Raw genomic sequence first — 11,628 nt, 5'->3', positions numbered from 1 at the left:
CGGCTCTGTTTAGTAAGATATTGCTGCTGTAATGGGTAGTAAGTTTCAGGAAGAAGAATAAATAAATAGAAACAAAAACATTGCAAACACTAAAAAAAATTATGTAATGTTTTGTCAGTGTGGTTGCTAATTGAAATGTTGCTGCACAGATTCAGTGATTTCAAACTGTAATTCTAATTATCTCAGTATTTTCTATAAAGCTTGTTGCATTCCTGAGCACTCTTTTAATGTGCCATTTGTGTAGTGTAGGGTTTTTTAAATATTGTATATCTTGAATTAAAAATGAATAAAACATAACTGAAAAGAAAAATGAAAAGATACAAAATGTGGTATATCATTATTCGCAGTACTAGATTAACACAAAAGTTGGTTTCATTTCTCCATTGGTGTACCAGTTGTTGGGCATCAGTAACAACACAGAGAGGGCCACTGCTATCTTAACAGCCCCATATCAATATGGTGTAGGCTAACGAGAAACTCAGAGGCTGATTCCCGAGTGTTGAAGTCAAAGTTATGGCATAGCAACATCTGGTACCTTTAATCATCCTGATGATCTAAGTTTGAGTCCAGTGCGATACAGGTATAGAGGGAGAAAACATCCATGTGGTGTGATGATGGTTGACATAGCATCTAACATATGACAGTTGTGACCACAGTTAGTGGACAATGAAAGTCCAGCATTGTCATTGAATAATGGAATGGCACATCATTTTTCTACTGATTAACAAAAACTTTGACCTTCCTAGAAATGATTCGGAAAGGTTAGTGTCCAAGGTACAGACAGATTACTGGTGACTGGTCGCCTGATACTGGCCCAGTTGTGATGTGGCCTCTGCCTCAGCAGCATTACTTTCTACCTGGTCACACACCATTTGTAAAAAAGGAATACATATTAGCTTGTTGGCGTATTCTGTGACTTTGCCAAAAAGTTTTGATTGTGTGGACAACAAAATTCTGCTTGGCAAACTCAAATGTCATGCCATTTATGGTATCTCTCTTGCATGGATGAAGTCTTACTTTCACAACAGAAAAAATGATCACATTGAATGAAACTAAACTCAGAAAAGGGGAATATTATATGATACATTTTGTGAGGTTTCTCATTGGGATGCTCCTCTTTTTAATCTACGTAAAAGATCTTCAGATGGATGTGAGGGAAGATTCAAAAATTGTAATATTTGCTAATGACTCAAATGTACTAATCATGGGCCCAGTCAAATTAAATGGTCATAGTAATATGTTTATTTCTATTTAATTGTCATCTGAGGGTGTCTCTTATAGTCAATACTGTTACACTGAGAATTCTGCTGTGGTGGTTTCACAGTAGAATATTTATAGAACCATGCTTATCTGTGCAGTCAAAGAAGATATGGTTAATGACCTCTTCTTTGCCACATCCATGCACAGGGAATAGTGTAAAAGAAAGACGGTGAAGTTGTTTCTTGAAGCAGTTGTAACTGAACCCCAGGCATGCAATGATATTTCTGGATTTCTTTGAACATCAGCAGTTGTTCTTTGAAATAGTTGATATGTGAAATTGATGTTTCCTGTCAAGGGGAAGACAGATATTCAACCACTGTGTGTATCTGGAAGTCATATGGTCCTTGTTTCACAGTGTGTCTCTCTGGTAACTGATGGCTGGTATATAAATAGTGAAGATTTGGGATACTTAGTTGATTTGCCTCCAGATATGATAACAGTCTAGTCATTGACTGCTTCATTTCATGCATATCCTCTGCTAGCATTACATCCCCTATGTAAATACACTCCTGGAAATGGAAAAAAGAACACATTGACACCGGTGTGTCAGACCCACCATACTTGCTCCGGACACTGCGAGAGGGCTGTACAAGCAATGATCACACGCACGGCACAGCGGACACACCAGGAACCGCAGTGTTGGCCGTCGAATGGCGCTAGCTGCGCAGCATTTGTGCACCGCCGCCGTCAGTGTCAGCCAGTTTGCCGTGGCATACGGAGCTCCATCGCAGTCTTTAACACTGGTAGCATGCCGCGACAGCGTGGACGTGAACCGTATGTGCAGTTGACGGACTTTGAGCGAGGGAGTATAGTGGGCATGCGGGAGGCCGGGTGGACGTACCGCCGAATTGCTCAACAATTGGTCCGTGAGGTCTCCACAGTACATCGATGTTGTCGCCAGTGGTCGGCGGAAGGTGCACGTGCCCGTCGACCTGGGACCGGACCGCAGCGACGCACGGATGCACGCCAAGACCGTAGGATCCTACGCAGTGCCGTAGGGGACCGCACCACCACTTCCCAGCAAATTAGGGACACTGTTGCTCCTGGGGTATCGGCGAGGACCATTCGCAACCGTCTCCATGAAGCTGGGCTATGGTCCCGCACACCCTTAAGCCGTCTTCAGCTCACGCCCCAACATCGTGCAGCCCACCTCCAGTGGTGTCGTGACAGGCGTGAATGGAGGGACGAATGGAGACGTGTCATCTTCAGCGATGAGAGTCGCTTCTGCCTTAGTGCCAATGATGGTCGTATGCGTGTTTGGCGCCGTGCAGGTGAGCACCACAATCAGGACTGCATACGACCGAGGCACACAGGGCCAACACCCGGCATCATGGTGTGGGGAGCGATCTCCTACACTCGCCGTACACCTCTGGTGATCGTCGAGGGACACTGAATAGTGCACGGTACATCCAAACCGTCATCGAACCCATCGTTCTACCATTCCTAGACCGGCAAGGGAACTTGCTGTTCCAACAGGACAATGCACGTCCGCATGTATCCCGTGCCACCCAACGTGCTCTACAAGGCGTAAGTCAACTACCCTGGCCAGCAAGATCTCCGGATCTGTCCCCCATTGAGCATGTTTGGGACTGGATGAAGCGTCGTCTCACGCGGTCTGCACATCCAGCACGAACGCTGGTCCAACTGAGGCGCCAGGTGGAAATGGCATGGCAAGCCGTTCCACAGGACTACATCCAGCATCTCTACGATCGTCTCCATGGGAGAATAGCAGCCTGCATGCTGCGAAAGGTGGATATACACTGTACTAGTGCCGACATTGTGCATGCTCTGTTGCCTGTGTCTATGTGCCTGTGATTCTGTCAGTGTGATCATGTGATGTATCTGACCCCAGGAATGTGTCAATAAAGTTTCACCTTCCTGGGACAATGAATTCACGGTGTTCTTATTTCAATTTCCAGGAGTGTACATAGACCATCAACATACTGCAGTTTACATTTGGATTTAAGTCAGTATGTAGTTCCAATATGAATATGTTAAACAGGAGCAAGAACAATATCAAGCACCGTGGAAGACCGCTGCTTGTTACTCCAATACTTGTTTCATTATTTTCTGCTTTTATAGTCAAAGAGCTATCCAAAAGTACTTGCAGCAGTTTGTTTACAGAACTGGCGGGATTTTAATGTTTGTGCAATTTCTTTCCCAAGACAGTTAAGTACATGTTGCCACATGCATTCCAGTGTCAGTGAACATTGCTATGTATTACCTATTATCACTAACTTGAAGTTGGATGTTGATATTGGATGATATAAGAGTGTCAGTTGTGTCATAACCTTTCCAAAAACCAGAAATTCTCTTGAAAACCAGTTAGTGGTGTTCATGTGACCACCCCAGTCTGTGCTTTATTATCCTGTTGAGACTATTTAGGATGTTAGTTTTAGAATATTGTATTTTAGTGGAATGATTACAGAAGAGTTCTGTTCTTACATTGTCAGGTGTGATAACATGGGGTAATGTACTGGATGTTGTCCACACCTGTAACTGCACATCAATGAGCTGGAAACTAAACTTTCCAACAAATGATTCACAATACTTGTAGGCAATGTGGGTGGAGCAGTATTCTAGCCTTAAATTTTATGTATGTATTACAGGGACCTAGAAATATCTTTCTCTTTGTCTGCTTGAGCACACTCTCTGTTTTTCCAGCTCCCGATTGCAATTAATGTAGTTTGTTTAGTAGGTGAGCCTTCCATAAGTTTTCAGTGCCTGCCACTGTGTTCTCATTGGCCCACAACACTATTAGTTTGTGGCTGGAATTGTCTGGTTTGTAGACGTAAAGCTACTGCGACTTCTCCAGTAAAATTTACATATACACATTGTGGGTCACATGTGTCTTCTTAGCTATGTAGTGTGTCTGTTATGATGTCATTGTACAAAATAGAAAGAAACTTCCACATGGGAAAAATATATTAAAAACAAAGATTCCAAGACTTACCAAGCGGGAAAGCGCCGGTAGATAAGCACAATGAATAAAACACACACACAGAATTTCGAGCTTTCGCAACCGGCAGCTGCTTCGTCAGGAAAGAGGGAAGGAAAAGGAAAGATGAAAGGATGTGGGTTTTAAGGGAGAGGGTAAGGAGTCATTCCAATCAAGGGAGCGGAAAGATTTACCTTAGGGGGAAAAAAGGATAGGTATATAGTCGTGCACACACACACACACACATATCCATCCATACATACACAGACACAAGCAGACATATTTCTTTCTGCTCCTGGGATTTGAATGACTCCTTACCCTCTCCCTTAAAACCCACATCCTTTCATCTTTCCTTTTCCTTCCCTCTTTCCTGACGAAGCAGCCGCCGGTTGCGAAAGCTTGAAATTCTGTGTGTGTGTTTGTGTGTTTTATTCATTGTGCCTATCTACCGGCACTTTCCCACTTGGTAAGTCTTGGAATCTTTGTTTTTAATATAAACAAAAGTTGGTAGGTGTGTTACTACAACTGAAAGATGATGCCTATTCAAATATCACAGCAGTCACTATGAGAGTGAAAATCAGGGTTTCATTAAATGCATACTGTAATGGTCATGAGTGTTAGTTACCTTCAGGATTGGATGTGGTGAGTCGATGTTAGTCAAGAATGCATTTATGGCAACAAAGACACCATTTCAACACCTCACTGAGTTTGAATGAGGTTGTATAATAGGCTACGAGAAGCTAGATGTTCCTTCTATGATACTGCAGAAAGACTTGGAAGGAATGTAGCTACTGTACATGATTTCTGGCAGTGGTGGTCATGACAATACAGGTCACCAGAAGACTGAGCTCTGGATGGCCATGTGGCACTATACAAAGGGAAGACCATTGTGTTTGGCATATGGCTGTGGCACATCATACTGCATCTGCAGCGGCAATTTCAGCTGCAATTGGTACCACAGTGACACAAGAAACTGTTACAAATCGGTTACTTCAAGGACAGCTCCAGGATAGGCACCCTGCAGCATGAATTCCACTGACCCCAAACCAACACCATTTTCGACTTAAGTGGTGTCAGACAAGAGTTCATTGGAGGGCACGGTGGAGGTCTGTTTTGTTTTCTGATGAAACCCGGTTCTGCCTTGGTGCTGGTGATGGCCATTTGTTGATTAAAGGAGGCCAGTTGAGGGCCAGCAACCAATCTGTCAGCATGCTAGACTGGACATTTACCTGGAGTTATGGTTTGTATGACAGCAGGAGCACTCTTGTGGTTATCCCAGGCACCCTGACAGCAAATCTGTGTGTTAGTCTGGTGATTCAACCAGTTGTGCTGTCATTCATGAACAGTATTCCAGGAAACATTTTCCAACAGGATAACGGTCGTCCATATACCACTGTTGTAACCCAATGTGCTCTACAGAGTGTTGAGATGTTGCCTTGGCCTGCTTGATCACCAGATCTGTCTCCAGTCAAGCATATATGGGAAATCATCAAACAACAGTTCTAGCTTCATCCACAAACAGCATTAACCGTCCGTGTATTGACCAACCAAGTGCAACAGGCATGGAAATCCATTCCACAAACTGACATCTGGCACCAGTACAACACAATGCTTGCACATTTGGACGCTTTCATTCAACATTCTGATGGTTACGCCAGCTATTAATGTATCAGCACTTCACATTTTTAAGAGATCTCTCACACTTAGATTTATCTGTGATCTTGCAATGATAATCACTTAAATATGTTAGATAGACAAATGTATTTCCAAAATTTCATTTCTCTGCCTTAATTATTTTTTGGTGTTGCATTTTTTTTCCATCAGTGTATTTATCTCACTCTCCTTTTTGGATGTTACGTCTGTCAACAGGATAGATGACATCCAATCTCATTTTGTTGTTGCACCTGATAATAATTGGCAGATGATCTGGTTAGAGTGCTTTGACCATTAAAAACACAGATTCATGACATTTGCTTGCTGGTTAGGTGCAGCAATCTGAAGAGCTTACTCATAACTAAGAAGAACTACCTTGTCTTCATATGTCTGTAGACCAATAGCTGACATACACTATATACGAGGGTGAGTCAAATGAAAACCTTAAATATTTTTTTAAATATTATTTATTTTGCAGATGTGGTACAAAGCTGTATCACTTTTTAACATAATCTCGCCCACACTCAATGCAAGTCCTGTAGTGCTTACAAAGTGCATGATTTCCTTTAGAAAAAAATTCTTTTGGTAGTCCGCACAATCACTTGTGCACCATGTGGTGTAGCTCTTCATCAGAACAGAACTTCCTTCCTCCCATTGCATGTTTGAGTGGTCCAAACATATGTAAATCACTTGGGGCAAGGTTTGGTGAGGAGGGTGGATGACGAAGACACTCAAAATGCAGGTCTGTGATTGTTGCAACTGTTTTACAGGTGATGTGGGGCCTTGCATTGTCATGTTGTAAAAGGACACCTGCTGACAGCAATCCACGTTGCTTCGATTTGATTGCAGGCCGCAGATGATTTTTTAGGAGATCTGTGTATGATGCACTGGTGACAGTGGTCCCTCTAGGCATGTAATGCTCCAAAATGATGCATTTTCATCCCAAAAGAGAGTCAGCATAACCTTCGCTGCTGATGGTTCTGTATGAAACTCTTTGGTTTTCAGGGATGAGGAATGACATTATTCCTTGCTCGCTCTCTTTGTTTCCAGTTGATGGAAGTGAACCCAAGTTTTGTCCCCAGTATCGATTCTTGCAAGGAAGCCATCACCGTCTCATTCAAAGTGCCAAAGAACTTCTTCACAAGCATCTACACATTGTTCTCTCATTTCAGGAGTCAGCTGGCGTGGCACCCATCTTGCAGACACTTTGTGAAACTGGAGCACATCATGCACAATATGGTGTGCTGAATCATGACATTTTTCAAAGTATTATGTATGAAAAAAAAAAAAATTGACTGCTATGTTAAAATTTCTTTAGTACACAGTTATGAAACTAGAAACCAATACAATCTGCATCTAGAGAGGAAAATAAAGTTAAAACTCGGCAGAGCTTGTTGTACAATGCTGTTAAATTATATAATAAATTACCCCAAAATATAAAAGATATTGACCCAATTCGACAGTTCAAAACAAAACTAAACAAATTTTATTAAATAACAGTTATTACGCAGTAACAGACTATCTGAATTAAAACATGTAGCGTAATGAAAGAAGCCTGCATTGTAATACATGAGGAAATAATTATAATATGAAATCCAGAATTGCACAGTACTATAAGAAAATTACATAAGGATATAAAACGAATGTAAGATATTTTAAAAATGTGTGTAAATATTAATTTTATGTGTATAAATTGTAGGTATATTGTATTGTATCTGATTTTGCTGACGAAATCCACACAATGTAAATTGTTACAGGGATTAATAAAGAAATCAATCAATCGAAGCCTCCTCAGATGACCTGCAATGGGTTAGCCAGGTGATTATAGATATGGAACACTGTCGAGTGGTGACACTTCCCATCAGTGGTGACTAGATCATTGTGTGCTGGAAATTCTTGTGGTATTCAGCCAAAAAGATTGCCGTCATTTACTGCAGTAATGATTTCTGCCAGCCAAAAAAACATTTGGACTAGTGGTTAGCATCATGTGAGACACGCCCAGGTTGTTTCCAGCCTGTCATATGGGTGCAATTGACTCCTTATTTACTAGCACAAATGATGCAGTTGATGGATTAGCAGTGTGGCTCACTGCAATTAAATGACAGTTGACTAAATCTGGCGATAGATGAAAATGAGAGAGGAAATATATACCAAGTATAGAGTCAGCGACAATAAATCTCCAAGTAGGAGCATGTTGAAGACCTAAATCCAGTGTCATTCTCTGTTCACCATAAGTTTCAAAGCATGAATGGTTAGCCGCAGTGAGTACATGCTGTGTCGATGGGCAGGTGCAGCACTGTTCATAGTTTGGGGTAAATGCTCATTGCAGACCCAGAATCTACAGGAAAATTTTCAATGGAGAGGCAGCAGTTCGGATGGCGAGGCGCGGCGACTCGAGAGCACCGAGAATTTCTCGAGCCTCTAGTTCTCAAGCAATTCTCAAGAAGCTCACGGAAACGGCTCGGCGGCGTGTGCCGCTACGCGCCATTTGGCTGCGGCAACACACGCCACGCCGCCCTTTCATGAATTGAATGCCGCCGCTAGACAAACACACTCTCTGTGCTCGTAACTAGTGTGTCTCAGGTTTCATTCGAGTAAAGTTGTTATTCAAATCAATATGGACACTCGAAAACGAACGTCATGGTGCTGGCAATACTTTACGGAGGATGGAGATAACGTTACTTGCAACATTTGTCGTAAAAATCTGTAATGTATCAAAAAATACAATGGACATGATTAGACATCTTAAACTGCACAATTTATCGAGCAATAAAACAGCGACGTACTTGGATGCAGAGGCTCATTCTTCCAATAGTGCGAGGCAGACAAAATATCCAGCTACGTATGGTACAAAAGGTGAATTCCGTGCAAAAGTTTGGATAGTGTCCAAAGCGGTCCGCCACACTTAAAAAACATTGATTTTTTAATCATACTCCGATAACATACAACATACCCAAAATCAAACCTATACTAACCTAGCTTTTGCACGATACGATATGTAATTTTATTGGACTAGTTTCGACCATAACGTATCCCCTCGCAGGAGCACTGATCTAAATCTTACGTTTCTCTTCATAGATGGAAGTAATCGGCAACAACAGCTAGATGAAGCACTAGCGGCCAAGATAACAGACTATTTTCAACCGCTTTCAATCGTCGAGGACACTGGTTTTCGGCGTTTTGTTTCACTGTTGGACTCACAATACTCGATACCAAATCGAAAAAAGCTGCGCCTCATGGCTGAGGACGATTACCATAAACAGAAAGAGGTTATAAACTTGGCAGTGGAAGACTCTACTTGTGTTTCTTTAACGACTGATACTTAGACCTCACTCAATAGTGATGCATATATTGCTGTAACTGGTCATTTCATTAACACTGATTGGTGCCTGAAAGCTTTTGCTCTCGAGACACTCTGTTTCCTGGAAAAGCATACAGCGCTAAATATTAGTGAGGCGTTAGATAACGTGATTTCAAAATGGAACATTGAAAACAAAGTTGTATGCATCACAACTGACAACGCCAGTAGCATTACGGCAGCCGTACAGCTTATTCACAGTGGCAACATAGATATGCAACATGTGCCTTGTTTAGCATACACCATCAATTTAATTGTGAAAAGTTCTTTGAACAGCAACAGTGAGCTCTGCATAATGCGGGGAAAGGTCAGAAAAATTGTTAGCTATTTTAAAACAAGTTGCAATGCCAATGAAAAACTCCATGACATCCAGGATATAATGAAAAAACCTGTTCATAAATTGATTCAGGAAACCGAAACCCTATGGAACAGTGCGTTTTGTATGCTACAATGTCTAGTGGAGCAAAAGAAATGCGTTGCAGCCTGTTTATCAACTTTGTATTCAGGTGTAGAGAACCTCACAGCTGATGAGTGGCGAATTTGAGAGAATGTTTGTGTACTAGAGCCATTTGAAGTGGTAACAAATGAAATCTCAACTGAAAACTATACCTCTCTTTCGAAAGCTATTCCAATAATCAGACAGCTAATCATAACCGTACGCAATGGGAAGTGGGCTACCACGACAGCGCAAGAGCTACAGCAACATCTGCACAACACACTAATAGTCCGGCTAGGATTAATAGAAACAAACAAAGTACATGCCGTTGCCACAGTTCTTGACCCAAGATTCAAAACATTACCATTTACGAATCCCTTTCATTCAAAACATACCGTTGCAAGCCTAATTGCAGAGTGCACAAACGTGGTAGAGACCTTACAATCTACTCATTCGGCTGCTAACGACACTAGCCCCGAGTACCATTCCGCACAAAATGCCAGTAATTCCTTATGGGCTTCTTTCAATGAAGAGGTTTCCAATAAAAATCTAATGGGAAAGCAGTTGCGATAGCATAGACCTTGAGGTACAACAATGTTTGGAAGAACCGTACCTACAACGCACGGGTAATCCTTTACACTACTGGAAAAAAATGAAAAAAGTTACCCAGATCTAGCTGTCGTGGCAAAAAAAACCTTGCAATACAAAAAAAAAATCTTGCAATTAAAAAAAAAATCTTGCAATACCTGCAACTTCTGTTCCCAGTGAAAGAATATTTTCGAAAACAGGACCACTTATAAACAAAGAAATAAGCAGACTAAAAGGCCAATTTACTAATAAAATCATATTTCTAAACAAAAATCGATGGCAGTGTAGCAATGGTAAGAAAAAATGTCTTCTGCTGAACAACTTTTGTTTCCTTTCTCTCTTCAGTAAGTAAATGCATGCACGCAGTTTCTATATATAAAAGGCTTTAGCACTTCTCTTTTACGTTGAAGCATACATGCAGAATGTACAAGGTAATTTATTTTGTAAGAATAAAGCTTCTGTTTCATGTGAATTCTGTGCTTTGCTTTAAACAAAAATTCTATGATTTTTGTCTTATGAGACATATACTAATACTTCAGTACACATTAATTACGGTAGTACAGTTGATATCAATCATAGAATTTCAAAGTTTTCCGAGCACGTACGTACGACGAGTACGACCGCTGCAGCTCAGTGCTTCGTCTACTGAAGGTTTGCACAATTTCTCAGAGACCGCAGCACTGTCAACTTCTCGAGCGTACCCGAGAAATTCTCGAGAAATTGCCTTCGCGTCGCGCGTTTCTCGAGTGCGATCATAGCCCATCCCTAAGCAGTTGTACACAGATAACCTTGTGACAGGCGCAATGCCGACAGTGTTGCACTTGCATGTTGCCTGTCATCCTTTAGTTGCAGATGCAGATATTGTTGGTGATGAATGTCAGCATCCTCTAATGTTCATCTATGGCATTTGGGTAACAGCATTAGCTGAAGCACTGGTGAGCTGCATTTCTTAAATGCTTGTGGTACCTGAACCATTGGTCAGTAGTCGTATCAAATCTAGGCAAGTCATCTTTTCAGCATCATGTCTGCTGTTCAGGAGTAGGCTCATAGAGGCACTGGAATTTCCACTGCCATTGCCAGTAGCTTCAAGTTCTGCTACATGATTTGGTCTTTGAACTGTTCCATTCTTTGCACCTGCATTGGCACATCTGCTCTCATCATATGCTTTTTGGTGCTAGTGCCAGCACTTGCTGCTTCGGTGTTCATTCCATGATGATTGTCAGTCCTGTTCCCAATGTCTGGACCTACTGGCACTTCAGGCAGGATGTTTACTACTGTCTCAGCCTTAACTGCTAATGCCTGCACTGTCAGATCTTGATGTGTTGCCATGATGTGCTAATACCAATTGGTATCTAATAAAGCCACAGCATGCAGAGCAACTGTTCAGGCAGTAGA

Source organism: Schistocerca gregaria, chromosome 4 (genome assembly GCF_023897955.1).
Source record: "Schistocerca gregaria isolate iqSchGreg1 chromosome 4, iqSchGreg1.2, whole genome shotgun sequence".
NCBI classification, from domain to species: domain Eukaryota; kingdom Metazoa; phylum Arthropoda; class Insecta; order Orthoptera; family Acrididae; genus Schistocerca; species Schistocerca gregaria.
This window is presented reverse-complemented; position numbering follows the sequence as displayed.